We start from the raw sequence: 27,775 nt of genomic DNA on the forward strand, positions 1-27,775 counted from the left end.
GTGGTTTTCTATATCCATGAATTTTAAGTCCCTGAAAAAGGTGTGATGAAGCCCTAGACTAGCTCCCAATGGAGCACCCCTCCTTCACCAAAGCTGGTCATTTTGTCTCCTCCCCCTTGCTTGTGGCATAGAAAAGACAGCAGTGGAAGTAGTTTCTATCTCATTTTTTGCTCTGTGAATATGGTTGGAATCAGGGGAGGGGAGGCAGAAGAACGAAGCATCCACCCCTTCCCTTAGGGGCAGCCAACAAGTGGAGACCCCCCCTCAGTCACACTTCTAACCTCTTCCTGTTGGAGGATGAAGGGATGGAAAGCCAGCTGTGTGTACCCAAAGTGTTAAAGCTTCATAGAACAAAATGGCTCTGCCTGACCCCTGGTCACCTTCCAGCTCCTTCGTTAACATAAAAAGAAGTGGGCAGAAAGTGAGAGACAAAGATGAAAGCAGAAATTGGGAAAGCCGGGACTGCCCCATTGGTTCTTGCCTCAAGGACCCCTTCAGGACGGACCAGGGTACAGGGGAGAGAAGCGAGAGGCAAATAAGGCCAGCCTAGAGAGAAATTGCCTCTTTCTGCCTTGGGTGCTGTCAGAGTTCAGTGGGACTTAATCCCAAGGAAGTGTGTATAGGGTGACAGCCTAGTCACAGAGACGCCACAGTGGGCACCTTTCTCCCACCCCTGGGCAGGCAGAGGTTACTCTCCATACATTCAGTCACACAATCCTATTAATGCCCAAGTCCCACCTTGCTCAATGGTGGGCAAAAGTGTATACACACACACACACACACACACACACACACACACACACACACACACACACACGTGCTTTTCTGAGTGAAGGTGTGAAGGGCGACTTGGATGACCACCCCCACATGCCTGCTTTGTGGCACAATCCTGTGGCTGGTTGTTCAAAAGCCCCAAGGAGCAGCTGACAGCTTGCTCCTGCATGAGCAAGTCAGCCCTTTGCACAAACTGGCACACGAATCCTACTATCAGTGACAGGAGCAGGATGACTATTGCCCTCAGAAGGGCAAACCCATAATTGCAGACACAAGATGTTTGGCTCAAGGATGATCCTGTGGGAGCGTGGTAGAAAGGACTACTATGGCTTTAGCTACAAAAAAGGCCCTGAATTGCAATGAACATGTGGACACAAATACCATGTGGGTTGAAACATGAAGATGTTCCTCACAGATGTATTTTCTTGTGGAATAACTACATGTCTGGTAGGAGCCTCAGACCACACGTTGATGCTTCAGGATCATTAACAAACCATGGGCAATTGCTACAATTGCGCAAAAACGTCATAGTCTCAGCAATCAGTATCCATGGAAAACACAAGACCTATACAGTGAACTATAAAAAAATTAAAACCAGTAAGAGTGCTTGTAACTATGCTCAGGATTCTGTGGGGCAAAACTACTAGTAGGTCATTTTTAATTATTCCATTTAACTTTCATTGAAGATTTGTGTCCTGAAAACAGAACACAAATTTTGACTTGCAGCTCAGTGAGTGTGAAACTTTTTTCTCCTCCCCCCCCCCCCAAATCTCACTGTGGTGCTATCAAAACAATTGAATCATTCAGGTTTTCTTCTTAAGCGGTTACCTATTTACAGCTCCCATCCCCTGTATCACTGTGAAGAAAGGTTTTTTCCATACCCTTTGCTTGTCAAGGGGACACCCTAAGAATGAAATCCTAACAAACTTACGAGCACTGGCATAGCTGTGCCAGTGGGGCATCCTGCAGTTGGTGGGCCTCCTCAAGGTAGGGCAATGTTTGTTCCCTTACCTCGGAGTTGCATTGCCTTTATGTCAGTGCTGGAAAGTGGGTTAGGATTACGCCCTAAATAAATGAAATGCAAAACTAATTCACTTTCCCCTCTACAGGATAAAAGCACCATGATTTCATTATTCTAGACAAAACTGAGAAAAGGTGAACTGGTGTCCATTTACCACATTCTGCCTCCAAGAATACGTCCAAATCCCCTGAATACCAGTTGGACTTCAATAACCTGCCCTCCGCTCAAGCTACTGGTTTAACATAGAGTTCTGAGAGATGGCGGGAGGCCAGCGGATAGCTTTGCAAGCCATTATAGCAACATCATTCACATGTATATAACCAACACCAATCAACTGGGGATAGCCTATTCATGCCCATGCTTGAGGGTTCCCATGCGTGTTTTTTTTTTCCTAGAAACAAATGGGAAATGAACCATGTAGTCCTCCATTTGTGTGCGCATTTCTGGCAAAACAAATGCACACCACAATCCCAAAGACGTAAAGCCTTCAAGTACTTCTTAACCTCTCCAGCCAAATTCATGGCACCAAGAACACAACTTAATAGACCAAGAAGCTATATTTGAATGGAAAAACTGCATCTTTATATAATAGAATGGTAATAAAAATCCCATACCAATTATCCCATTATTTTGCATAAAATAGGTACACTCTTTCATGCCTTAATTTTATGTTTTCCTTTGCCCCATGCTAAAGCACCAATATAATTATGCCCTACAAGGTTGAATAAGGTCCCTGAAAAAAATCTACTCAGAGTGATTATTTGACTCGCTTTTTATTTGTAGAAGTGAGCTCATATTGTTTCAGGCTTCTTTATCAAAATAAATGCATGATTGGCTTTAACAATTTTTTTGTAATTGTTTAAAAAAAACGAGTTTGCTAATAGATGGAAGAGGAGGTTAAATACTTTAATTTCTAACTTGCACACGCATGCAATGTAAAAAGTTTCTCATTTTGTGTTGTTTAAGCACATTCACAAAGCTGATCATTTATCCCACCACCGCCAGAGCACTATCATAATGTTATATATAAACAGTTGATTAATAAAGATGTTTCAGTTATTTTCCTTTCACAACTTCTTTCATCTGTATTTTTATTTTAAAAAAACACTTGTGAAATTCTGACTTTTCAACTCCAAGCCTATTCTAAACTATCCCTCCAACTACTGAAGTCACTCAAATAAACAACTTCTGAAAATCCGAAATAAAATAGTATATATCAGTACTATTTTGCTAGGCAGAGAGCTTTGCAAATCTTTATACGAATTGCTTTGCAATCTACATTTTATTTCCACATACAGAAACTTTGTCCAAGTGGAGACAATATTTTGAATTTTTCTTTTCTCCTGCCATGTTTCCAGACCTGTAAATGACCGCAAGCAATCCAATGAATCCAGGCTTCAAGTAAGAACTCGCACCCACCCTAATAATTCACAGTTCCTATGCAGGCTTAAATGGCTTCAATGCCAATGTCACACAATCTCATGCATAGGGACTTTGTGGCCACTCTGCATATACCATTTTATGAATCCTCAGCCCAAGTTCTGGTACCACAAAACTTTCCTCTAATACCTACCAATATAAATATGCCAGCGATGATAGTGCCATCAGCATTAGCCAGGGCAGTTCCTTTCTTATCCATCAGGTATCAATTATCCAGTAATTACAGGTAACTAAGGCTGTGGTCCTACATACACTTACCTGGGGGTCAGCACCATTAAACACAGTGGAATTTATTTTTGAGTAAATATGTATAGGATTGCACTGTTAGTCTATCAGTTGCAATTTCCACAGAATTAAAATCAACCTACCACCATAGACACAAAGTTACATAATGCCTTACACAGAAAACCACAAGGAAAATCTATTATAATTGTAAATCTAGAACTTATGTCCTCAATTCCATTCGCTAAGCTACAGCTGCCTTCTAAAGTGCTTGCGACAGATGTCAGCTGGCACTACCAGATGTCTACTTTCTTTCCATCTCCAAGCAATCAAGTATATTTTCTTTGATACTCAACGATAGAGGCTAGTTTGTTGTCTCTCTCGCTCTCTCTGTAGTTGGTGCATTTAGCCACAAAGCTAGAAAGAAGGATCAATCGTTCTACAAATTGCACAAAGGTAAGTTTGTTCCATATTTCAGTTTCCGGTGCATAATTTCATTTTCCAGTCTTACCCCCCATAATACAATTTCCGATCAATAATCTGCATGACAAGTATGGAATCTATTTATTTAAATCCCGCTTTCAGGTTAAAAATCTTACAAGGCAGGAGCAACAGCTATTAAAATATAAGAAAAACAACGTAGAGAAAAGATAAATACAAGTACGTTCACAACAAAAACAGCAGCAGTTAAAAGGTCTGGCTAGCCTTCTCAGAGAGCACGTTCTAAAGCTGCAATCTCACCATACAGGAAACCCATGCAGGCTGTATATTGGGACTTTTGCCATGGCCGATTACGAAATGGCTTTTGCCTGCAATTCTTTGATTCTCCTAACTTCTTACTTTTATCATACGTGCTCTTTGATCACTTGAGCATTATTTTTTTAATGGAAAAGCAACTTATGCATCTAAATAATAATGACATAGCCCAATTCTAACGGCAGCTAGCGCCTCTGGAACAAGTGTTCTGGTGGCCCTAAGTGCTTTTTGACAGTCACAAAGCAAAGCATACCAGAGCACACGGGCTGGCCCCTGCCAGAAGTGGCAAGCAGCTGGTTCTGCACATCAGCAGACTCCAGATGCCTGCCACTCCAGGTAGGCTTGCGCGCGGGGGGGGGGGGATCAGAGCAAAGGTGAGAGGAACAGGAGCAGGTTCAGTGGCAGCAGCATCCACTGAATCCATGACTCCTTCCAGGGCTCAATCCATGGGTTCACGCGGACTTGCATCAGCGATATCGCTGGCGCACGTCTGAGCTGACTCACTTCGCCAGCAGGAGTTTTCCAAGGAGACCTCCAGACTGAAAATTCAGGTTGGTGGCAAGGAACCCTCAATTCTCAGCTTAGTCTTAGTCGCTGTTCTACACCAGCTTAAGCACAATGGAAACCTGACGAGCACCAAATTTGCTGGATCACATGACCCATCTGTGATCATGAGATCTCCTATTGCGGAATTCTTAACATACAAGGATCTAGAATTCTGCACCAGCTATCTGGAGATTCAATAACCTTGGTTTTGCGGCTTGCTTTTCAAATAATAGTACACAGACAAAAGACGTGTCTTTTCAAATAATAGACAGACAAAAGATGTTAAGAACAAGGCAGCTCACAGTACTGTACAAAATTGGTAGGATCAAAAGCTGTGCAGGCCGTGTGAAGAACAACGCACCAGTCTCTGCGGCCAATAAGCAGATCCACAAGACAAGGGAGTAACAGCTGGTAGAAGACACTGATGAGCTACCAATTCAGACTGCCCATCTTTCCCAGACATATGAATTCTGGTCCCACCATAGAATTAAATGAACTAGATGCATCATCACCATCTGAAACCAAATGGGACTCAGCCTTCAGGGGAAGGTAGTCATTGGTCCTATGCAACTAGAGACACTATCACTTTCCCCCTCCAAACTTAGTTTCTTTCCAAACACAGATGTGTGTCCTTTAGCGACCTATTGACTTACGCTGGGATCGCATATGCAACGACCACGTGTGGTCACATGGTCGTTGGGTGCGCACACCCCAACCCTCCAAATGCAAAGGAAGCTCAGCTCCCCTTGCGTCCGAAGGGTTTTCTGAGCCTCCCAGAGGCAGTGCACATCCAAGTACTGCCTCTGCAAGACTCAGACTGAGAGACATTGTGCCTCTTGTGCAATTTCTGGCTTCCTCTGTGAAAGCTGCGATTTCCCTCTGATCCTCACAGAGGCTGTGCTTGAACACGTGCTGCCTTTGGGATGCTCAGACAACCCTCCAGAGGCAGGGGGAACGAAGCATCCCCTTCCCTGCGGAGGGTTCAGATTGCGTCAAACACCGCTTGACAGGAATTGCAGTCCCGATCCCCATCGTTAACTGGCACACAACTGTATATGTAAGAGAGAGAATAAGAGCACAGGTACTTCATTTGATTTTCTTTCATTACCCACCTTTCAAATTTTCATTACAGTTTATCAAGATATTTTTCTTGAATCTAATAGTCCTACTTAAGGATAACAAAATCATATCATTGTTAAGGACCTCAGCAATTATGGCGTTACATGATACACCGCTCTATCTCTGTTTTATGTTAATACTTCATGCACAGAAGCTGCTCTAAATGGAATGCTCTTATGATGAAGGTTAAACACTACAAAACTTTCACACAGCTAAAGCCTGCAACACTTAATGCATCACATGTCCTACTTGGTGATTGTTCAGATGGTATTGCGTCTTAATGGATTCCTTTTTAAAGAACTAGACTGTGATTAATTGCAGTGCATGATTATGTACATGAAAGGGATTGGTTTGAACCTTTGCCCTAACCATACACCAGGGTAAAAGGGAAGTTATAAAAAGGTTATGATTTAATAGTTTTACTGAAATAAAACTATGACATTGCAGTAGACACAAACAATCATATTTGTGCGTTAAATGAAAACCACTTTACTGCCGAGCATTAAAAAAATGCAAGTCATGCACAGCAAATCAAACAGGTGTCTGAAAGGCAAAACATTCATTTTACGGTTACCCCTGGAAACACTGGCATCTTCTAAATTCAGCAGAATAAACAGCATGGTGTAATGACTAGGGTGCTGGGTCTGAATCTGGGAAACTCCAGTTCCAATCCCTGCTCATCCATCAATCTCATTAAGTGGGCTGGAACATTGCCATCTCTCTGCCAACTTATCCCATAGGGTTGTTGTGAGGATAAAATGAGATAAGTACGCTTTTATTAAAAGGGTTTTTAGGTTGTCTTTCTGCCCTACCAAAAGGATCACCAGGGCACCTTACAATGATCTAAGACACCTCCGCACACAGTGCCCTGATAAGCAATATTTGCATGTGCCACACATTGCTATTTATTAAATATGCATTGCATAGAGAGTGCCGAGTTTATTTTCATTTGAATAGATTTGTTTAATGGCTACCAGTAGGGCCTCCTCGTATGAAATGCTCGCAAGATGACTAAACATACACAAAATAGGCAAACTTGCACAGGTTAATGATACCATAAATTATGCCAATATTTGGTCAAAATATTGTAGCAGGCATGCGTGCAAGTGCTAATAAAAACTGGAAGTTACAGCATATTAGTGTAGGCTAGATTGTAAATCTCTCATGACAGGGACTGGGTCTTTTCACTCTGTAAAGAGTATAAAGCAGCATATGCACATTAATGATATTGTAACTAATAAACTCCTTACATTTATTTGTAAAAATGTTAAACCGCACTTCTAACAAATCAAGCCGAACATTTATTCCCCCCCCCCTTTTAACAACACACTATATTTGGAGAGTACAGGTGGAGCCTGTTTATTTGGGAATTTTACATCCACAGATCTGGATCAAATGCGGGTCCGCCAGACTTGTGTCGGGCCAGACTCAGCCCTACATGAACCCACTGAAGGCAACTGGAGCTGTGCTCCGGTCACCTCTGGAGGGCTATCTGAAACCCACAGAGGCTGCATGTGTTCTCCCGTGAACTCTGTGGGCTTCAGAATGGCCCGTAGATGTAAATAAGCATCACTTCCGGTTTCCTTCAGGAAACTTAGTGACTTTTTATGCCTTTTAAGGCATTCTGAGGCCTGGGGAAGTCCCCAGAGGGCTTTGCAAAGATCCCAAAGATCTGAGGGCTTCCCTGGGTCAACTTCAGAGGGCTTAAGGGTCCAAAGATCGCCAATTTGATTATTCGCAATTTTCTGTATCTGCAGGGGATCAGACAATTGATCCCACACGGAAACCTAGGCCCCACCTGTATACCTAACTTAATTTTTCAAATTAATATTTGGGCTACAAATATTTGTATTGCCTTTGTACAAAAGTTCTGAGAATTTGTTTCCATAGGTTTATAGACTTATGTTTGTATGCAGGAATGGTAAGAACAAAGTCTATATGCACTGCTGAGCAGGATCAGAAGAGGGTTAATGCCAATGCTATCCAGATGATGGATGAGAACATTTGTTCTGAATGCCAGCACCATTGGTACATCAACTACACAGCGGACCCATGCACAGAACCCTGTAGCAGCACAGTGGTTGGATACGGGCATGTGAGAATTAAGCACTTGTTTAGACATACAGTATACACAACAATACCCGATTCTTGCATCTTGGGGTTGCCCTGAAAAATGAAAGCTAGGATTCACCCCACATAAACCCTACACCAGTGCAATACAGAGTATTTAAGTTCAAACACATTCTGAAAGGAAGAAATACACTGTGGGTTCTATTCCACTGTTAACATTAGATCTAGCCAAAATTGTCTTGTTCCCCATGGGCCCAATCTGAAACCAATGGAAGTGTGTACAGATGCAGCTATCTGGCAGCACTGTTACTGGTTTTACGATTTCATGGCCTATATAATCGTTATTAAAGTGTTTGTGATGGGCTCCAATTAACATTTTCCACATTTAAGAGTTATGGAATCGAAAAAAAAAAGTCAGACATGATTGGTTGGCAACCTTCAGTCTTGAATGACTATGGTATAAGCCTACAGCACCCGGTATTCCCAGGCGGTCTCCCATCCAGGTACTAACCAGGCCTGACCCTGCTTAGCTTCCAAGATCAGACAAGATCAGGCATGTGCAGGGTAACAGTTGCTGTCCATGATTATAAATAAAGTAAAAATTCACTCTCACAATGTGCCCTTATTCCTTGATGTGGATACCGAAAGCATTTGGATAAGCGGAATTTTTGATAAAAGTAGGCTTTTAAAAAATTATGAAGCGTTGTATTGATATATTGGGCAGGCATAGAGGTTGCAATTATTCATATTCAGAATAATTTATGTTCAAATAGAAGGGATCCTCCTGGCATGGAGACTTTTGAGGAGGGGATCATTACATTAGAGTTCTGTAGAAACGATCTTCTAAGTGAAAAGCAAGAAAAAAAATCAGCTGTATCTCAGACAAATTGGTTTTTAAAAGAAATGGGAGAATGAATCCAAGCATCTCTTAGTCTGGTCTTCCTATTCCTGCCACCAAAAGAAGCTGCCTGACGTCACCAAAATAATTCACCTGACATCATGGTGGAAGAGCCAGCCATGTACATCTCACAAATTATTATTTTGATCCAGTTGTTAAGGGAGAATTACAGCAAAACCTGCACTTTCCACAGCTATTAAAGCACTGACCTTAGCCGAGCACTCTTTTGTGCTGAACTTTTTTATATCACCAAGACTATTAATCAGGTGCCAGTTCAACTGATGTGCTTTATATAGTTGACCCCAACCAGTGCCTTAATTACCAGGTATTAAATGCTAATTAGGATTCTCTGCATTAAAGTTTAATTTCTAAAAAAACAAAAAAATTAAGTATAAAATTGGGGAAAAAAGGAATTGCATTCTTTTGTTGTGCCACAGCACGGATGCAAAAGGATGCAGCAATTTGCTATTGACAAGCTCTAAAGGAGCAGGTCATTTCACAAGTATGGTGCGGACAAAGGTGAACTGGGCAACTGATGAAAATCTGTGGCCAGGCGAAATAGCAATCTCTGAGCCAAACAGTAATAAAGTTACTGAAATGAAGCAAGGCAGCTTTTCAAGTGATCTGTCATAAGTAGGAAATGGATTTCAAAGTAATTAGAATCAGGGCCAAACCAACCATTAGGCTAAGTGCACTATAGAGTGGGACCATTCGCTTACACTACAGGTAACTATAGCCAGAAAGAGCTCTAAAATCTAACAAAAATGAAGGCTAGAGTAAGCAAAAGAGAAGCCACCTCCCTCCCTCCGGGTATACACACACACACACATACAGGCATATAAAAATATCCACTTAACATTCTTACCCTGATCAGCGCATCAATCCCTTAAATTCTAAGTAATAGGATAGAAGATAGTATCATTTCTAAGTCTGCACATAAACAGAGTATAGAAATTGCAAGTCTTAGAAAACACATTGCACACAACACTATCAAACTGGAAACTCTCCCTTTGAAAGTGCCACCATGAGTAGTGAAGCACAGGTACTGGAAAAGGTATTCTACTGCCGTCATTGAGTGGTGACCACGAAGAAGGAAGGTCCACATATTTACTGGAGGAAGACATGAAATAGCAGCAGAGGTTCAGGACACGCATTGCTATGACTGGCGCTTTAGCTCTTCCACAAAATAAGGATGTGGGGTCCCCCACTACAGTTCAATGGTGATGAAAGTACTGCTTCTGGCCCCACACTTCACAGACAACCAGAGCTTTAATGGAAGAGTTTCCTGGTTTCCAGGCTTGTTGTAATCATATCCTTACAGTATGCAGCAGTGGTTCTCAACTTTTAGCACCAGGACCCACTTTTTAGAACAGAGGTGTCCAAAGTTTTTGGCAGGAGGGCCACATCGTCTCTCTGACACTGTGTCAGGGGCCGGGGGGGAAAAAAGAATTAATTTACATTTAAAATTTGAATAAGTTTACATAAATGAATATATTAAAGATGAACTTATGTGAATGAATGAAGGACTTGCAATAACTCAAGGCCTATAAAAGACCTTGCACAAAGCAAGGTTGGCCTTTCCTTTGCTGCCGCTACTGCATCACAGATGTGAAACAACAAGCAGTGGAGGGAGCCCTCATCCCACAGCTCGCGCGAGAGGTCAAACAGTCGCCTTCAGGCTGAGAGCAGTTATGTCAGGTCAGTATGGGCTCCAACAAATCTCCAGAGGGCCAGAGGCTCATTAGAGACTGGGGGCTCCCTGAGGGCCGCATTGAGAGGCCTCGAGGACCGCAAGTGGCCCCAGGGCTGGGGTTTGGGCACCCCTTTTAGAATGACAATATATCAGGACCAACCAGAAGTGATGTCACAACCAGAAGTAACATCAACAAGCAGGAAAAATTTTTAACAATCCTACCCACACTTACCCAGGAGTAAGTCCTATTTACTATCATTGTTAAAATAATAATAATAATAATAATAATAATAACTTTATTTTTACCCCGCCTTTCTCCCTGAAGGGATTCAAGGCGGCTTACAACATATTAAAAACAATTTAAAAAACAAATAAAAACATATTAACACATCATAAAAAACAGCAGTCAGAGTAAAAAGAATAGGTAAAAAGAGCATAGAGCAGCAGCAAGTCATAAAAGAATCAGGCCTGTAAAAAATATTAAAAGATGTTAAAAAGATGTTAAAAGGCTGAGAACTCAGAAGGCCTGTTTAAACAAAAGGGTCTTCAGGCCTTGCCGAAAGGTCTCAAGAGAGGGAGCCATTCTTAAGTCAAGGGGAAGGGAATTCCATAGCGTTGGTGCCACTACTGAGAAGGCCCTATTTCTTGCAGCCGCCCCACGTACCTCCCTAGGCGGCGGCACTTGTAAAAAGGCCTTCTCTGATGACCTGAGAGGGCGAGCCGGATTGTACGGGAGCAGGCGATCTCTAAGATACCCTGGTCCAGAGCAGTATAGGGCTTTAAAGGTCAATACCAGCACCTTGAATTGGGCCCGGAAACGAATGGCATATACATATAAGCCTGTTCAAAGTACAGATCTGTAACTGGATCCTACCAAATGCAGACACAGACCATGGTAGCATCAAGTCTAATATATTAAAAATAAAATATTGAAATGAATGGTGACCCACCTGAAATTGGCTCCTGACCCATAGTTTGAGAAACACTGGCATACAGTATTCTTGAAGAAACAGAACATGAAACCAGCCATCGTCTTTTTATTTCATTTTACACACCCTTAATCAGAACTTTTTTAAAAAAAATGGCTAAGTACAGAGACAATTGTAAACACCATAACATCTGTTAAACAGCCTCTCTTGACTGAGAAGAAAAAAATCAAGAACTCCCACTTTGTTTAGGGGTTTGACCTAGTCAGGCTAACAATTTCAAATGAGATGCATAGTAACCTAAGCATGGCAATAGCCCCAGTGAAGTGCACAGAACTATTCCAGGCAGTGGAAATTAGCCAAACATGTCAGCCAGCATTACCCAGGCCCCACCACACACACACAGCACAAATTATGTTAATTGTGTTAACTAAAATATGCAAATTATCTGTAGCCTTCTACACTTCCCAAGGTGACCCTCCTTGCTGAATACATTGCATCTCCAATGCACTAAAAGATGTGGTTTAGATAGGCAACTATTTTATCTGCTGAAAGTGATGAAACATTAAATAAGATAGTTTTTAAAGGTTATGTTCTCCACACAAGACAATGAGGCCTTTGAAGACATTGTCTTCCACAAATATATTCTAAGTGAATATAAGCTCTCATTAATAATTTGCATTAAACATAAAGAGGGTTTTCCAGCACAAGCTCATATCTTAGAAATCACTTATCTTTGGCAAACCCCAAAACACACACCCAAACACAGTGAAGACATACAAAAAGGTATCCATTGAAAGAGGATCAAATTGGTTTAAATTCCATTTTGCTTCTAGGCTAAATATCTGCACTAGTATTTTCACATAATCTAAATTAAAACTCCAGAAAAGCAGACACTGATATAAGATATTGTAAATTATATTTGCCCTTGGTAAACAGTAATTGCTTACACTAAGGCTTCAATCCTGTGCAGAAATACAACTGCAGAAGTCTCAATGAATGACTTAGAAATGAATTACACACATACAGGATTTCATAAAACATGTATACACCTTTCTCTTTGGAAATACTGACAAAATGTATGAGAATTGATAAGAAATCCTACGATGAAGACGGAGGCTGTTCTAGCCAATACATTATTTCAGCAGCTAAATACTAGGAAGTACTAAAGAGCATGGGTGTGTAGATTTGCTCACTTTAAAGAATGATTTTTCACGGAATGCATTAGATACTTGTTCCAATAAAAACGGCCCAACAACAACTTTCAGGGCTCATACTCCATATTCAGGTCTATTTAAAAGACTTCAGAGTATTTTCAAGTCAAAAAGGGGGAACCAAAATAGGGACCTCATAAAAATCTACCAGAACAGCAAAAACAGCACTCAAAGAACCAGCAGACATCCACTCAAATTGAGTGTCGGGAGAGTTAGAACGACAAAAGAAAATATTTCTTTACCCAGCATGGATCTCCTTGCCACAGGATGTGGTGATGGTATCTGGCCTGGATGCCTTTAAAAGGGGGTTGGACTGATTTCGAAAAGAAACATCGTCCATCACAGGTTACAACTTACAAGCCCTGATGGGCATGTGCAGCCTCCTGGCTTTAGAAGTAGGCAACCTCAGAATGCCACTGCAAGGGAGTGGCAACAGGATGCAGGGATCTTGTGGTCTTGTCATGCTCCCTGAGGCTTCTGGTGGGCCACTGTGAGATAAGAAGCTGGAGTAGATGGACCTCTGGCCGGAACCAGCAGGGCTCATGTTTTCAGGTTGCTGGATCTGGGCTTTCCCCATTCTGCTGCCCTTGAGTCTCCTCTAGATTAGGGGCCTACTCTCAAAACTCTGTAAGGCCAAGCCCCACTCTGGTAACTGGCAAGCAGCTACGCCAGATGTTGATGAACCTTTCCCCAATAGGCACTTTAAACAGAAATACAATTATAAACACAAACAGAATAAAACAACAAACACTAAGTTTTCACCCACCTGCACTCCATCTCCTCCAACACTGGGCACGGTATAGAACAGCTCCTACTTTCTGTTTTCCTATATCCACAATGGAGTCTAGAAGTGAAGATCTGACCTCTCCTTTCTGAACAGCATGATGATGCCTTCCAATTAATAAGGTTAAGCCCGCTAGAAGGCTAGAGGTGGGTCATTGGTGACATATGCAGTGGGTGAGGGGAGCTTGTGCACTTCCCACTTTACCAGTCTATGGGCCTTTCCTTAGACTTAAGTATGACCCCATGCAATGAAGTCTTCAATGAAGTCAGGAATGCCCTGGCACATCAGGAAGCCTCCTTTCAATGGCTCTCCTGATGAAGATATCGGGAGTCAGAGGGGGGTGCTCCTTTCTGAAAAAGTCAAGGTCATACATTGCCCTTTCTGTAGAGACCACTCTCAATGCTCCTGCTCTCTCCCCTCCCAATGCTGCTGGAGAGACTGTCCTTTATAGACCAGGTCTGCTAATGGATTAGGACTTGGTTGAAGATCAGGAAACAGAAAGTGGGTGTCAATGGGCAGTTTTCACAGTGGGGAGAGGTGAAAGTGGGCTCCAATCACTGATCTGAGCTATTTGCAGCAGCGGGGAGGCACACAGAGGGGACTGCAAGCCAGAACAACTCCCAAGGTAAGTGTAAAAACCCCTTGCTTCTGGCAATGTTGTAACCGATGCTGTGCTGTCAGGGCTTTGCCCTCACCCAGCCAATACTTACCATGGTGCCAAAGTAAGTAAAAGCACTGCTCTAAGGCAATCTGGCCTTCCCCCTCCCAACCAGAACTATGTTTTGAGTTTCCAAACAAGCTATCCTAGGCTGTTATCTTTAAGCGGTCCTGTGAGACTTCTTACCTAGTCTCTTGCAAGAACTCTTATTGTTGCAAATCCTGTTCCCAGAATCACTTAACTGGAATTGGTACCTAAAATGGGGTTTGGGCAAGCCTGGATTTTCACTTTCCCTTCACACCCAGGATGAAAGGTTGAAAATTACCAAGTTTTAAAGACATCAGGCCTGAATCACCACAACTTGCCTAAAAAATTATACTGAAAATCATTTAAAAAAAAAATTTAGGGACTTTTTTAAGGATGTAAGTTTTAAAAGGGGGAATTTTAGAGAACTTGTTTCAGTTTAGGGACCAAGTATGAGCCCTGAAACAACTGACAGCCTACAGCCGAACTTCAGTCATGAATGAAGGAGCAATATGAGGAAATAAGCCTGGATTCACCAACACAGGATGGAAGATATGGTGGAATATGTTTGCTGCACAAGCAAAGGATGGAAGGGGAAGCTTAGAATCTCTATGACATGCTGTTATAATACTAATATCAAGCACCTAAGTACACTTTTAGATGCTATCAACAACCCCATGCCTCCTATGACTGCAAGGTTCAATGCTACAGAATGAAAATCTAAAGCAAGTGCTCCTCCTTTCATAAATCCAGCACACCTATATATGTTGCATCTGCCCAAATGATCCCTACTGCAATTGGAAGTACAGAAACCCTGACCAGTATTGAATCAAAGAACTCTTCCTGCACCATACAGGGTTATAGAAACCCTATCCCAGTGAATGATCTCTAGTGCAGTGTACTGGCCTCAACTACATATGCTGGCATGCTCATCTCTGATGATGCAGTTAGCAAGATGAAGCCACTTCTGGATGGCTTAGGGCCATATCCTAACCAACTTTCCAGCACTGATGTAGCTGTGCTAATGGGAGGGGTGCTGCATTCTGTAGTCATGGAGACCTCCTCAAGGTGCGGGAACATTTGTTCACTTATCTCGGGGCTGCGTTGAGGCTGCATCGGCACTGGAAAGTTGGATAGGATTGGGCCATTAGTTATGCAAGTTATGCACCCATACAAATAACCAAATCCCAGGTGCTATGCTGATGTGCGCATGTGGTTTAATTTTTTTTTTCAAGGGCATATGTAATACGGGCATATCTTTGTTCAGTTCCTCTTATGGCAAAACAACAAGTAAATCACAGTATATAGATGGAATTCCGGCTCCAATTAAACTCAAAAAGGCAGAAACACGCTGATCTGAATTATAGGTTGGGTCATAAGAGACTATATGTGATGGAGGGGCAATATTCACATGGTCAGCCCTCATCCCTTTGATCAAATCTGAAAGCTGTAAGACAAGGAAAGAGTGAGACAGCTCCTATATGTTTTTAACAGGCGGATGTCAAGGTTGATGTGCAATGTCAATTTTATTTTTCTCCGATGAAATGTTGTATTTGACACAAAAGCCACATCTCCAGAAGCATGGAGAGTAAGCATGGTGACATCTTATGACTCTGAGTGCCCCAATACTAACTGAGTTTTAGCTTCCATAACCTAGTTGCCTATTATGGAAAAGTTCTCATCCATATATAATACATCTCTTCTTTTTTAATTAAAAGCTAGAATACTCTCCACTTATTAATTCAAATTCAACTTCCTGGCCTGGGAACTTAAGTTATATTTCTTATCCTCCTTTTTCTCAGGTGGAAGGCTTTGTGTTTCCTTCAAGAAAAGAGTTCAGTTACCATAACTAATGTACATTACCAGTCTCAGAATTCTAATGGAGTTTAATACTGTTTCATGTTGCATCAAAGTACAAAATCAATACCATTTGTCCAGCATACAGGAAAAATGGAATCTATAAACTGCTCTTATTGAGTAATTAAACACCTATTATTGTCATGAGTAGTGAAAAAATGAATTTAGTAAGATAAATTTTCGCAAGAAAACACTGCAGTGATTAATACCTCCCCGCGTATTAAATAAAAATGACTGCCTTTTGTGCAGGAGTGTTGGCAGAAGAACAGGAATGAGAAAAGTAGTTGCCAGTACCACAATAACAGGCTAACCTTGAACTGAACTCCTTTCCTCAAGAAATTAAATGCTATAGCAGGACGTTAAATCCCTCCACTTAGAGCTCATTTGTGTTCCATGTAACCTGCAGTTCCTGAAGAAAAAACTCATTATCTTCAAAAGAAGAATCCTTTTATGATTTCTTTACAAATGTGCATATTGTTTCTGTAAAAAAGTATTTCACATTAGAAGGATAAGGGTATTAACAGCATAAGCAATCGGGAGGGGAAAGAGAGAGAGAGAGAGACTTGTATCTTTAAGATACCTTTTTTGCTTCCTGGACACTTAAATAGAAATGGCAGTGGCGTCGCTAGTGGGGTGTGGGCTGCTCCGGGTGACGCGCAAGAGGGGGGTGACACGCACTGGGAGGGTGACGCGCTAAAATCATGGTGGTTAGGAGTAATACCATCATGTTATATACCGTTGGATGCAGAATTCTGAGCAGAATGCAAAAACGGGAGTGAAATATCTCCTTTCTATCAAAGGTTATTGGCAAAAAACCGGAAAACAGAAAATGCATGGAGCCCAATGGAAAGAGAAACCAAGGCGTATCGCGCATTTACTTGCTAGTAGGTGAACATGCCTTAGTCCATCTGAAAGGGCAGGCTGAGAGGAATCCAACAACACCAGAATGGTCCTGATTCAATGAGTGCAGCCCCAAAAAAACACCCGAGAAAGAGGTCTCTCCCTCCAAGCTGGCGAATGTATTGAGCCCTAAGGAAAGCAAAACTAAGCCACATGGTCATGTTTACTCGTGAGTAAGCAACCGTGCCTTGGCTCCTGGGCAGGTCAGGCAAAGGGAAATGTGAGGCCACCAGAATGGTCCTGATTTGATGCAACTGGAGCTCAGCAAATGCTCCAGAAGGCAGCCCCCCTCCCCCATAAAAAGAATGAAACAGGCTTGACAGGGTATGGTGAAATTTTTTTCTGTTTTAGGCTGCAGTCTTATCCACACTTTCCTGGGAGTAAGCCCCACTGACTATAATGGGACTTACTTTTGAGTAGACAGGCATAGGATTGGGCTCTCAGACTTGCAAAGCCAGGTGGGTCCCGATAGTGATATGCTTGAAATATAAGAACTTAAATTGAACTGGGTACTGGGCAGGGATGCAAATCTTACTGATTCTTTGGGGGAGGGGGTTATTGCAGGCAGACTACAGAGAAAATTCACTTGGTGGAACAGGGCTGGCTTTCCCTTATTTAATGATTTTACTTTATTTATAATTATTTTAATTTGCTTTATGATGGGTCCTGGACAGATTGTCATTCTAAGAAGTGGGTCCCAGTGCTAAAAGTTGGAGAACTGCTCCAATAAGGTGTTAGTAAGTTGACACCCTGGGGGGAGGTGACACCACTAGTGACCAAAATCACTAAAATCAGAGTTTAGAGGAATAATACCATCATGTTATATATCAATCAATGTGTAATTTCATGCAGAATGCGATGAAAAACTACGTTGAAATATCTTTATTCTATCAAAAGGTACAGCCAAAAAACCAGTGGAGGCGGGGCGATGGTAGATCACCACGCCAACCACCTAGAGTGTTGCCCCACCCACTGCAGGGGGGTGATGCGCTGGCCTCCTGCACCGGATGATGCAAACCCTAGTAATGCCACTGAGAAATGGCACAGTGTTCTAAGGGAAAATGGGATGTGAATGGAGGTTAAAGAAAATGTACCTTTGCAGCAAAATTTTAATCTGTCAGATTGATGTTAAAGTGCCTAGATCTCTTCATTGCTACATGCCTGTATTCTGCACGCACTCTCTCTCTCTCTCTCTCTCTCTCTCTCTCTCTAGCACATGCAAACACCCCTCCCCCTACATTCATCCTGATGGCTGCCTTTACATCCCTATTTTTCTTTTCACTTTCAAATGATGCACTAGGAACAACTATCAAGTACAAAGGATGAATCTGGGGATGTGACACTTGTAAAGGGTAACCCTATTTCACAAGTGCGATGGGACAAAAAAAAAAAGGCAGGAAAAAAAGGCCACAGAAGCAATAACTGCTCACTGAATTACCATTAAATGGTAAGATTTATAATCCAATGTACAGTAAGTGCATATCTAATGGAGTTTGTCCTCTAAAGGAATATAAAGTAGATCTTCAAGCCTACAGATGTATACAGGCGAACAGTTCTTTAGACATTTTATTTTAAAATTGAGGAGCTAAGAATTCTGCAGCAAAGCTACGATTGTATTATATAGTTACCGCACACACACCCAAAACAAAGTTTACAACCCAGAACACTGTTAAATGTGCTTGTGCCGCACTGAAATCAAATGCAACTTATGCAGTGAATTGCACCTAAAGCTGCAAGTGTACCCTATGTGATGTGGCTTGTGTTTTCCCATTTCACAATCCAAAACAGATTCATTCTCCATAAAGGGTAAAAAGGCCACTTGATCACAAGTTAAAATCTGTCTTCACAGGAATCGTTAATGAGGTGTAAACAATTTGCTATTTCACATATTATATTTCAATTGTAGTGCAAAGACTAACTTCCTTTCCTACTTAATTAAAAAAAACAACCTAAAATTGTAACTTGCTGTACTGTTTGTTTTTGGCAAAACATTGCGGAGGTGTGTTTTTTTATTACAAGAACATTTGTATTTCAAGAAGCGTCAGTAACATGTGCTGGCATTCACATTCAGAGCAATCCTATGAATATTTACTCAGAAAGAAATTGCGCTATGTACAATGGAGCTTGCTCTCAGGAAAGTGTGCATAATTTTGCAGTCTAGGACTGTGTGTTTCACTACTACTCTTACTCATACCAGCACACAATGTTCAATTAACTCACTTTTAACAAAGTTGATTGGACTCTATTGTTGTGCAATTGCCATTCACTTCCAATTGGGCTTGTGCACTTGGGGGACAGACTCTTTGGAAACCAACATGGTGGTTTGCATGTACCCTTGTTGACTCTTTCGGGCACTCTGGGTGATTAAGGAGAAAAACAGTTGGATATAAATGTTAATATGTTCCTGACACTATATAAAACACAAAAGATTTGGACTTTTTTGTTTGTTTGTTTTTAAAGTGACTTTGCCGACCAATTCAAAACAAAAGCAAAGTGTTTTTGCTTTTACTCCACTTCACTCTAGATCTGAAGGTGGCTGGTTTTTGATTTCTCAAAACCCCAACACCTTTCAACCGCAACACATGAGCTTTTCTTTCTGAAGAGGGGAAAAGAAAAAAAGAAATTGGAGCAAACAACCAGACAGACTTCCCCATGATCAGAATTATATTTTAGAAGATTAACACACAGTGCCTGCCTTGTACTTTCAAACCTTGCTGAATGGAGTTCAATAAAGGTGAAGTAGTGGAATTAGGAGGACAAGTGGCTGTGTCATTGGAGCTTTCTGGAGTGGCACTATATAGAAATGCCGAAACAAACAGGAGCATCTGTGTACTCTATACAGGAAGAAGACATTCCTTTCCGTTTGAGCTATGCAGTTGTGATGTTACGATGGGAAATGCCTTTCCATAAATGCATTCCTCGGCCATGGGCAGCTTGTCATCATTCAAAGCAGGAAGGGGTTAACAGACCCTCTCTACGCTACACTGAGCCACCAAATTTCCAACCGCTGAGGAAGACCAGTTGACCACCTGCTTATTTTGTTTCAGCAGGGTGATAAAATTAATGGATTGTTTTGATTCATAAAATACTTTCTATACCCAATGGTGGAAAGCGAAAATGCGCAACTCGAATTGGGGGGGGGGGGAGAAGGAACGGGATAAAATAAAAGCAGATTAAAACAAAAAAGGGAGCTAATTGCAAGATGATTACACTCAGCAAAGCAAGAGGTGTTTCTGGCATTACATACCATCACAAGGTCTCTGGGCTTTTCCACCCTGCTGCTGCCTCAACACAAGCTGATTTGCTAACAAAGTGGTCAGCTCGGCACTCGCTCAGCCTCTCAGTAGGGTCCACTGCCGGCTGCTTTCCCAGGCAGAGAGAATCTCAAGCACCATTTTCCAATCTGATTACACGGCTCCTTATTCCAGCAGCCTTAAACCTTCATGGCAGTTTACCAACGTTTTCATCACTTTTTCTTTTTCTTTACACAGCACAAGAACCGATAAGCTCTCAGGTACTCAGGATTTCATAGTCGATGGCAGGCAACCAGCCAGCCAGGGCTTCATTTGCCTCACAACTCTTTCAACACCACGTTGCAACAGACTGGAGCAGGGGGGATTTGTGTTATAGTCCCCAATCCTAAACGTGTTTACTTAGAAGTCAGTCCCTCCCAGATATGTTTAACATTGAAGCCTGAGATTTTCCAAATTGAGCCAGGAAGGGAATGGTAGAAGAACTGGGGGGGGGGGGAGAGAGAGAGAGAGAGAGAGAGAGAGAGAGAGAGAGAGAGAGGACAGCGCAACAGAATTATATGATGTTGACATAGAACAGCGATTTTCAGTCTTTTTCATTTCATTGCACGATGACAAGGCACTAAAATTTTCAAGACACACATCAGGTTTTTGACAATTCACAAGGCACACCATGCTGCCAGTGGGGGGCTCACATCCCCCATAGGCCCTACTAATAAATGACCTTCCTGCAAATTCCTGTGGCATACCTGTGAACCACTTGCAGTACACCAGTGGCTGACAATGGCTAGGTGAGAACATTACTTTTAAAATATGTGTAGTTTTAAAGATACCTCAATTCTTGTATGCCATATCTACATTATATCAAGCCTATAGCAAACAATTCAGCCTTCAAAATGCAAAGGGATAGACCTTAGGATGCACATTTACCGGACAGCAAGTCCCACTGAAATCTGTGAGTTTCACTTGTGGGTAAACATACATGCCATAAAAAAATGTCTTGGTTTTAAGCAACAGTGAGGCAATGCCTCAAGTGTTGGTACTTGTTGCAGTGCAGACAATATTAAATAGGTCATCATGACTTCACTGAATTCAGATATTAAGCAGGGTGAATGATGAACTTGGAATGAGTACATTCTGAAAATGCGATTAAAAACATATTTGTTACTTAAATGGCATGTTGTGTAAATAAAAAATGAACATCTAGTTGATCAAAGGGGGTGTCAATATCCAATTTGATTTTCCTTTCTCTTTTTATTCTGATTTATATCTACAGATGTTTTAAATCTCCATGGGCTTTGGGGAAGAAAAAAAAGACAGTTTCCCCCCCCCCCTTAAATTTAGAGGGAAGACAATATTGGCTAAATAGACTTTTTCTTTTTACAAAGAAAAAACACACACCATTAAAGTTGAAATAAACCATAAACTACACAACCAATTGTGGCAACTGTGACCCACTCTCTACCATTCATTGGCATTGATCTTCCATCCTCTACATGCAGAGGCTCAGGCAATAGTCTACAAAAATGAAGTGTGTGTATAGAAGGAGCTGTATTTCCAAAGTTAAAAAAAAATACACATCTTCAACATTTCCTACCATAAATCAGCTAAAGCTCAGCCAAGTGAAAATTGGGGGGGGGGGAGGGGTGCTGTATGAGCATGCAGCCTAAAACAGAAAATTGACTATGGGAGGGAAACAGTAACTTGGTGGGGGTTTGTGAAAAATCAGGAAATGTACAACTAAGCTGGTGCAATGGCTCAGCACTCCAGATCACCAGTGCATTGACCCTCTGTAGCTCTGAGTCATTAGCTGGAATCCCAGCTCTGCCTTTAGGAGTTGGGATTTGAACTCGCACACCGATGTGGGGAGATTCAGGATCTCGAGCATGCCAGACAGAAGGGTCATTCTCAGTGATGAGGAGGACGGTTGCCCCCCTGGGGAGGAGAAAACTGGATGAGTGACTGTCGCACAATTCAAGCAATGGACATGCTGCTGACTCAGGAATGGACACTGACAGGCGCCAATGCTTCAGGCCAGCTTGCTCCTAGTGGGAGTTGTTTTAGGGCACTGGTGCTGACAGGTACATGTAAAAGTCAAGGAGAAATAATATACATATACATGGTCTGTGTTTTACATCTCTATATATACCAACAGAGAAGGTGCACACAGGACTGTGCAATATATGTGGAAACAGAGTACCTGTTTTTTCCAGCACATGCGCACGCACGCACGCACGCACACACACGCACACACAGTTTTCATTAAGCACTCATTTGTATAGCAGAGTGTGTGCATTTGTTTCATGTTAGACATTTACGTTCGACACACATGCATATATTATGCCCACATGGAATTTGCATACGTGTAGTATCATGCATAAATGACAGCCAATTTAAAATGCCATTCTCTAATTTATATGCAAATTCCACCTCTGGTAAAATAAAAACATATTTTAAAAGCAGCTTATAATGCCAACACATTATTCCCATGAATGATTCTTCATAAACTACATATGCTGACTGCAGGGCGCTTTTTTATTATTAAATGATTTATTGGATAGAGAACGAACCCACTTAAACTACCATGGTCGGCATGAATCAGTAAATTTTCATGTTTCTAATTAAAATGTAAACAGTGTAATGAAGACATCAAGTTTTTAGGCAAATGTCTCTGCCTGTGCCACTTGGGGTATGGTAATTACTGGAGCAGATCTATGGATTCTCCTGAATCCTCTACAAGTCCAGATTAAAAGCATTACTGCTAAACCTTGCCTTTCCCACCGGGGAATTGTGTACTCCAACCTATTCCCAGTTTGCTTACCGATGCAAATATGCAGTCTTTACTTTTAACTAGCAGAGTCGAGGTGGAAGTTTAACACAAAAAAGAGCAGCTTCAGTCGTGCGCATGGTTTAAATCAAGAGTGAATTTCAAAGTTAAACCAGATGTATATGTTTGCATTCACATGGCCGTAAAAAAACAAGTACTTTTATGGAACACACTCACAAATGCTCCTATCAGGAGACCAATTCCAATAAGATTACAGCATACTAAAACACACCCATCCCCCTCCATGATAACGTTTGAAGATGGAAACCTAATATTTTGCAAAGGGCTCTTCCTGCAATGCTTCAGATATAGATGTTTGTACTGTGATCCTGTGCCCAGGTAGACACACATTAAAATCAATAGGTCTCCTGTACTCCTAGTTGGGTGCAGAGTACTCACCTTGCTATTGAAAGAGATATTTTAAAAAATGATCTGTTTCCAAAAGGGCAAATGTGAACCCGATAGGCTCTCAGGCCTAGAAGATCTTTTAACTCTTCCTCCTCCCCCCTTTTAATTTTGTCCAGTATATCTGGATCTGAAATTTGTCAGAATCTATCCTAAAGCAAATGCCCTCTCTTGTGTATATTAAAGGGAACACAAAAGTGTTATCTGCTTACAATTAACGGAACCTGTCTACTGCAGCATCTCTCTCTCTCTCTCTCTCTCTCTCTCTCCCCCTCCCCAACCCCCACTCGCTGAATAAGCATACACAATTTGCTGCTAAGCACTTCGATAGTTGTCTTGTCCATTCTATTAGAACACTACTCTGTTCACAAAGCAATGCTCATTCTCTTACTGGACTGTTATCAAGTTAAAAGCTGCAATGTCAAATGAACACATGCCTTACAAAATTTTATTTTATTTTTTGGTCTTTTAAAAACACAGTTAAAAACCCAATTGGTACTGCCAATTTTCACAGTTCTGTTACATAAATGCTACACAAGCATGTCTGCATTGCTAAACTGGGTTGTGGAGAGAAACCTGCATATGAAATGGATGGGGGTGGGATGGGGACTTTTGCAGCAGCATTCCTTATTACAGGAAAATATACTAACAAGTGCACAATCCCCATCACTAGAATCTGCATTTAGGTTTTGTCAAACCACAAAAATATTTCATCCTTAAAATTTAGAACTGCATAGGAGATCAAACCATATTTGGGAGGGGGATTGGGGGGGTTGCTTAAAATTATTTTTTCTCCCCAGCAATAGAAGATTTAATTAGACAACAGCATTCTGATGGGAAACATTTCATATCAGAAAGGAAGTTTGAGATATTGAGTGTTTTAAAACAAAATCATTTTTAATTAGCTGGATGAGAAAAAAAAAATCAAAACATTCCTGACATTTCATTCAACAAGACAATGAGAAAACCCTACACTTTCCATCCACCACCAAGGCCCACATTAATCAGGTGTTGTTGTTTTTTAAGATATGCATTAACTGTTGGAGTTCATTCAAGGTATTTCATTAGGAGCATTTAAAATAAACATTCCCGCCATATCAAGCAAGCTTTAACCTTTCTCAAAATGTGAATGAATGGTTTAAACGAGAAGATTAATAAAGAAAGGGATGTTCCATTTCCAAGCATGGCATGCTATGTATTTTTAAATTTGTCTATGCCAGATGCTGTCAGTCAGAACAAAAAACTGTCCAAGCAGACAATCTGTGTGTCTGAATGTTGATCATGTTGGAAAGTGGGGGGGGGGGGGAAGGAGAGAGAGAGAGAGAGTGTCAAGGATTCATGGTCCTTCATCTTTGCAGTAGAGCAAACACGTCTCTCAGTATAGCGACAGACAGCTGCTTCCACTTTCTAATGTGCCCTAACTTAGATCACTGAAAGAATTGTCAGCACTCAGAGAAACACACAAAGATAACACAGCCAGCTGCCATGAAGGAGGGGGAAAAAAAACAGCACAGCTCAGAAGAAATGGGATTTGCTCCATTTGCATGATGCTGGCTCCCTTGGGCCCCTTTCTTTCAAATCCGCAGCACAAAAGACAACACTTAACATATTTGCTTAAAGATGACAACCTCATGTTGATTTCATTTGGATGTAACAGTGTCAGGATTACAGATATGAGAATATATTATATCCGTAACGGAGACTGACAAATGTATCCATCAGTGGAACTGTCTGATTCATCTGCTTATACTGCCATTTTGCCATCCCAAGGGTTCCATCTAAGTAGTAACTTTGGAAGACGGAAGGTCTAATTTTATTACATCACATTTCAACCTACTAAACAATATTATTTCTAAAATAGATCATTTTTATTGGAAGTCCCCCTGATGAAAAATCCAGTAGGCACCCGAGAATTTATGGACTGTATGGTTCCTCCAAACTCAATATACTGCCGGCTTTAAGCAACTTTCTTTAGACACGGTAAAAATCAAAGAGAGCGAACAAATAGCAGCACTTTTTAGAAACCAACACTAAATAAGAGCTCATCTGAACATTCAATGCAGACCATTCAAAATAATAATTCTTACTCGGTATCCTGCAATCTCTTGTTCAATACACTTAAATGCATACATACCCCAGTATTATGGAATCTGCCTGACTGGTTCATAAACACTTCAGTGGTGATGGTGGATAATCATTATACTTTTGTATATTTGGGGCAGAATAGATTTTAAAACAAAATGCCAATTCCTTGGCCCACATCTAACACAGATACATAGATTTAAATCTAAAAAGACCAGGCCACTAGGCATTAAACACATACTATAGCTGTGGAAACAGTGATCCAACTGACCCTGATAGGCTCTGCAACTCTCTTCCATGGATGGCTTTATAGATCATCTGCACCCATTTCTGATCAAATTAAACAATTAGGCAATGGTCTCACTCCATTTCCAAATGCATTACTTTGAATTGTTTATAGGGTCTCCCCGCTCGTTGTCTCGCTTTCTCTCCCCGCCCCATCACACAAAGTGACTAGGCATAATGAAATGCTGGCTGCCTTTGTCCAGAGGAACTCTAAACAGCTTGTTGATATTTGCTGGCACACAAGAACTGCACCATAATTCACTAGATTGGAGCCGTTTTGTAAAATGGAGTTAACTGCTGTACGTGGAATTTCAGCCCTGGAGATGGTTACCAATCATTATTTTCAATTTATTTAGTTTCATGTAAGAAAGGGCAGGTGGGGAGGGAGAGATGGCGCAAAAAACATATGAGGAGGTGGGGAAAAGGTTAGCATACTGGTTTGCAATGAAGTATCATTAAATAATCTAGCGTAAAGGCATATCTCTTTAAAAACAATGCTATAAGCTAATTACAGATGCATTCTTCCCCCTCTCCCTCCTTCTCCTCTTGGACTTCAGATTCACAACATTTTGTTCATTGATCAGAATCCTCAATCCTAAAATCTGAAGCACATGCTAATTCTTGTTAGTAATGTTTTGGAAAGGGGATCGTAAAGGTTTCCGAAAGCAAAGCCATCCCTCTTCATGCTTGCTATCATTCAAGCTGAAACCATTCTCTTCCGTAAGTGGCTCACTTGTCCGAGCGGAAATAGAAAAGCAAGCATTTGTGGACAAGTGCATATGGACAGAAATTGAGCTATAAATATATGGGCAGGGCAAATATTGGAGCAAAGAAATATCTGGGGCTGAAATGCAAGGGATGGCTTGACTCCTACAGTGGCCAATTTAATTGCACAGTTTATTTATACACTTGCTATTTCAATTAAATGGAATATTAAAAATTCTTGAAAAGATTCAGAAAGTGAATGGCTCAGGAAGGACAATTGTGTTTCAATCTCACTGCAGAATAGGTGAAGGAGGAAAAAAAAACACCCTCTCTAACATTTCTTTAGAAAACAAATGAAGCATTTCTACTTCAAGGACAAACACTCAAAAGCTTTTCTGAATTCAAACCAAAAGCACTATGCTACAAAAGGTGTGGCCATCAAGCCACAATGTTTGAGAGCATCCTTAACACCTACTTTGAGCAGTTTGATAATTAAGCCGCTTCCCTTAAAAAAAAAAAAATCCACATTTAATGATGTTGTTCAAAAGGCATCAACAGAATTAATGCACTTAGCATACTTATTCATATTTCATTCTGGAGAGTGGATTCATAAGATTCTGGTGCCACATTATCACAGCTGCCATCAGAGGCATTCAGACATGCTTGCCTCCTAAGTAGTATTAAGGAGACCACGAAGACCCTGTTGGTTCTCAAAGCCCCTGCCCCTTCTTCATTGCAACAGAGCCTAAAACGGAGGCGGCAAAAAGCCATCTATTCAATAGGGTGGCTTAGAAAGATTAAGGGTTTGGGCTTTTAGGCAAGAGTAGTATGTACTGTCAATCATCCACTCAGTAGAAGCTTAATTTTCTCACCGGATTATATTTCTGGATTTATTTAGCAATTAAAATAGTGCCAAGGCAGTTCAACTTCACAAGAACTACTTGCTAGATCAGAAGAGTTCATCTAGTCTAGCATACTTGCCTCCAACTATGAACGCATGGTGGAGGTAGCTCTTCCAGGATTGTTCTTCTCCCTACAATATGATGTCTTCCCCTCCATCTCACAATGCCTCTTAAGTATGCTGGTTTGCTATTGTGGCCATATAAAGACCTATCTATCTTCCATTCATTTGCATCATTTTCCTTATGCTACCTCAACTAGTGGCACTTTTCTAGCAATGAATTTCATAAGTCAAGCATTATGTGAAGATGTCTTTTGTTTCTCCTGAAAACCCAGTCAATAGTTTAATTGGATGATTTCCATTAGTGTTCTGCAAGAGAAATCTTAAGACTATCAGACATAAACAATGATATTTCAA

At 41.2% G+C, this 27,775-nt stretch overlaps 1 protein-coding gene and 1 pseudogene across 1 annotated transcript in view; both read right to left on the reverse strand.

Annotated features, from left to right (window-relative positions):
- FIGN (fidgetin, microtubule severing factor) overlaps positions 1 to 27,775 on the reverse strand; it is a 136,700-nt gene that overhangs the window by 86,287 nt on the left and 22,638 nt on the right. The gene's annotated exons all lie outside the window — the stretch shown is intronic.
- On the reverse strand, positions 8,411 to 8,527 carry LOC136637827 (5S ribosomal RNA; annotated as a pseudogene).

The sequence above is a fragment of the Tiliqua scincoides genome, chromosome 1 (assembly GCF_035046505.1).
Source record: "Tiliqua scincoides isolate rTilSci1 chromosome 1, rTilSci1.hap2, whole genome shotgun sequence".
Classification (NCBI taxonomy): domain Eukaryota; kingdom Metazoa; phylum Chordata; class Lepidosauria; order Squamata; family Scincidae; genus Tiliqua; species Tiliqua scincoides.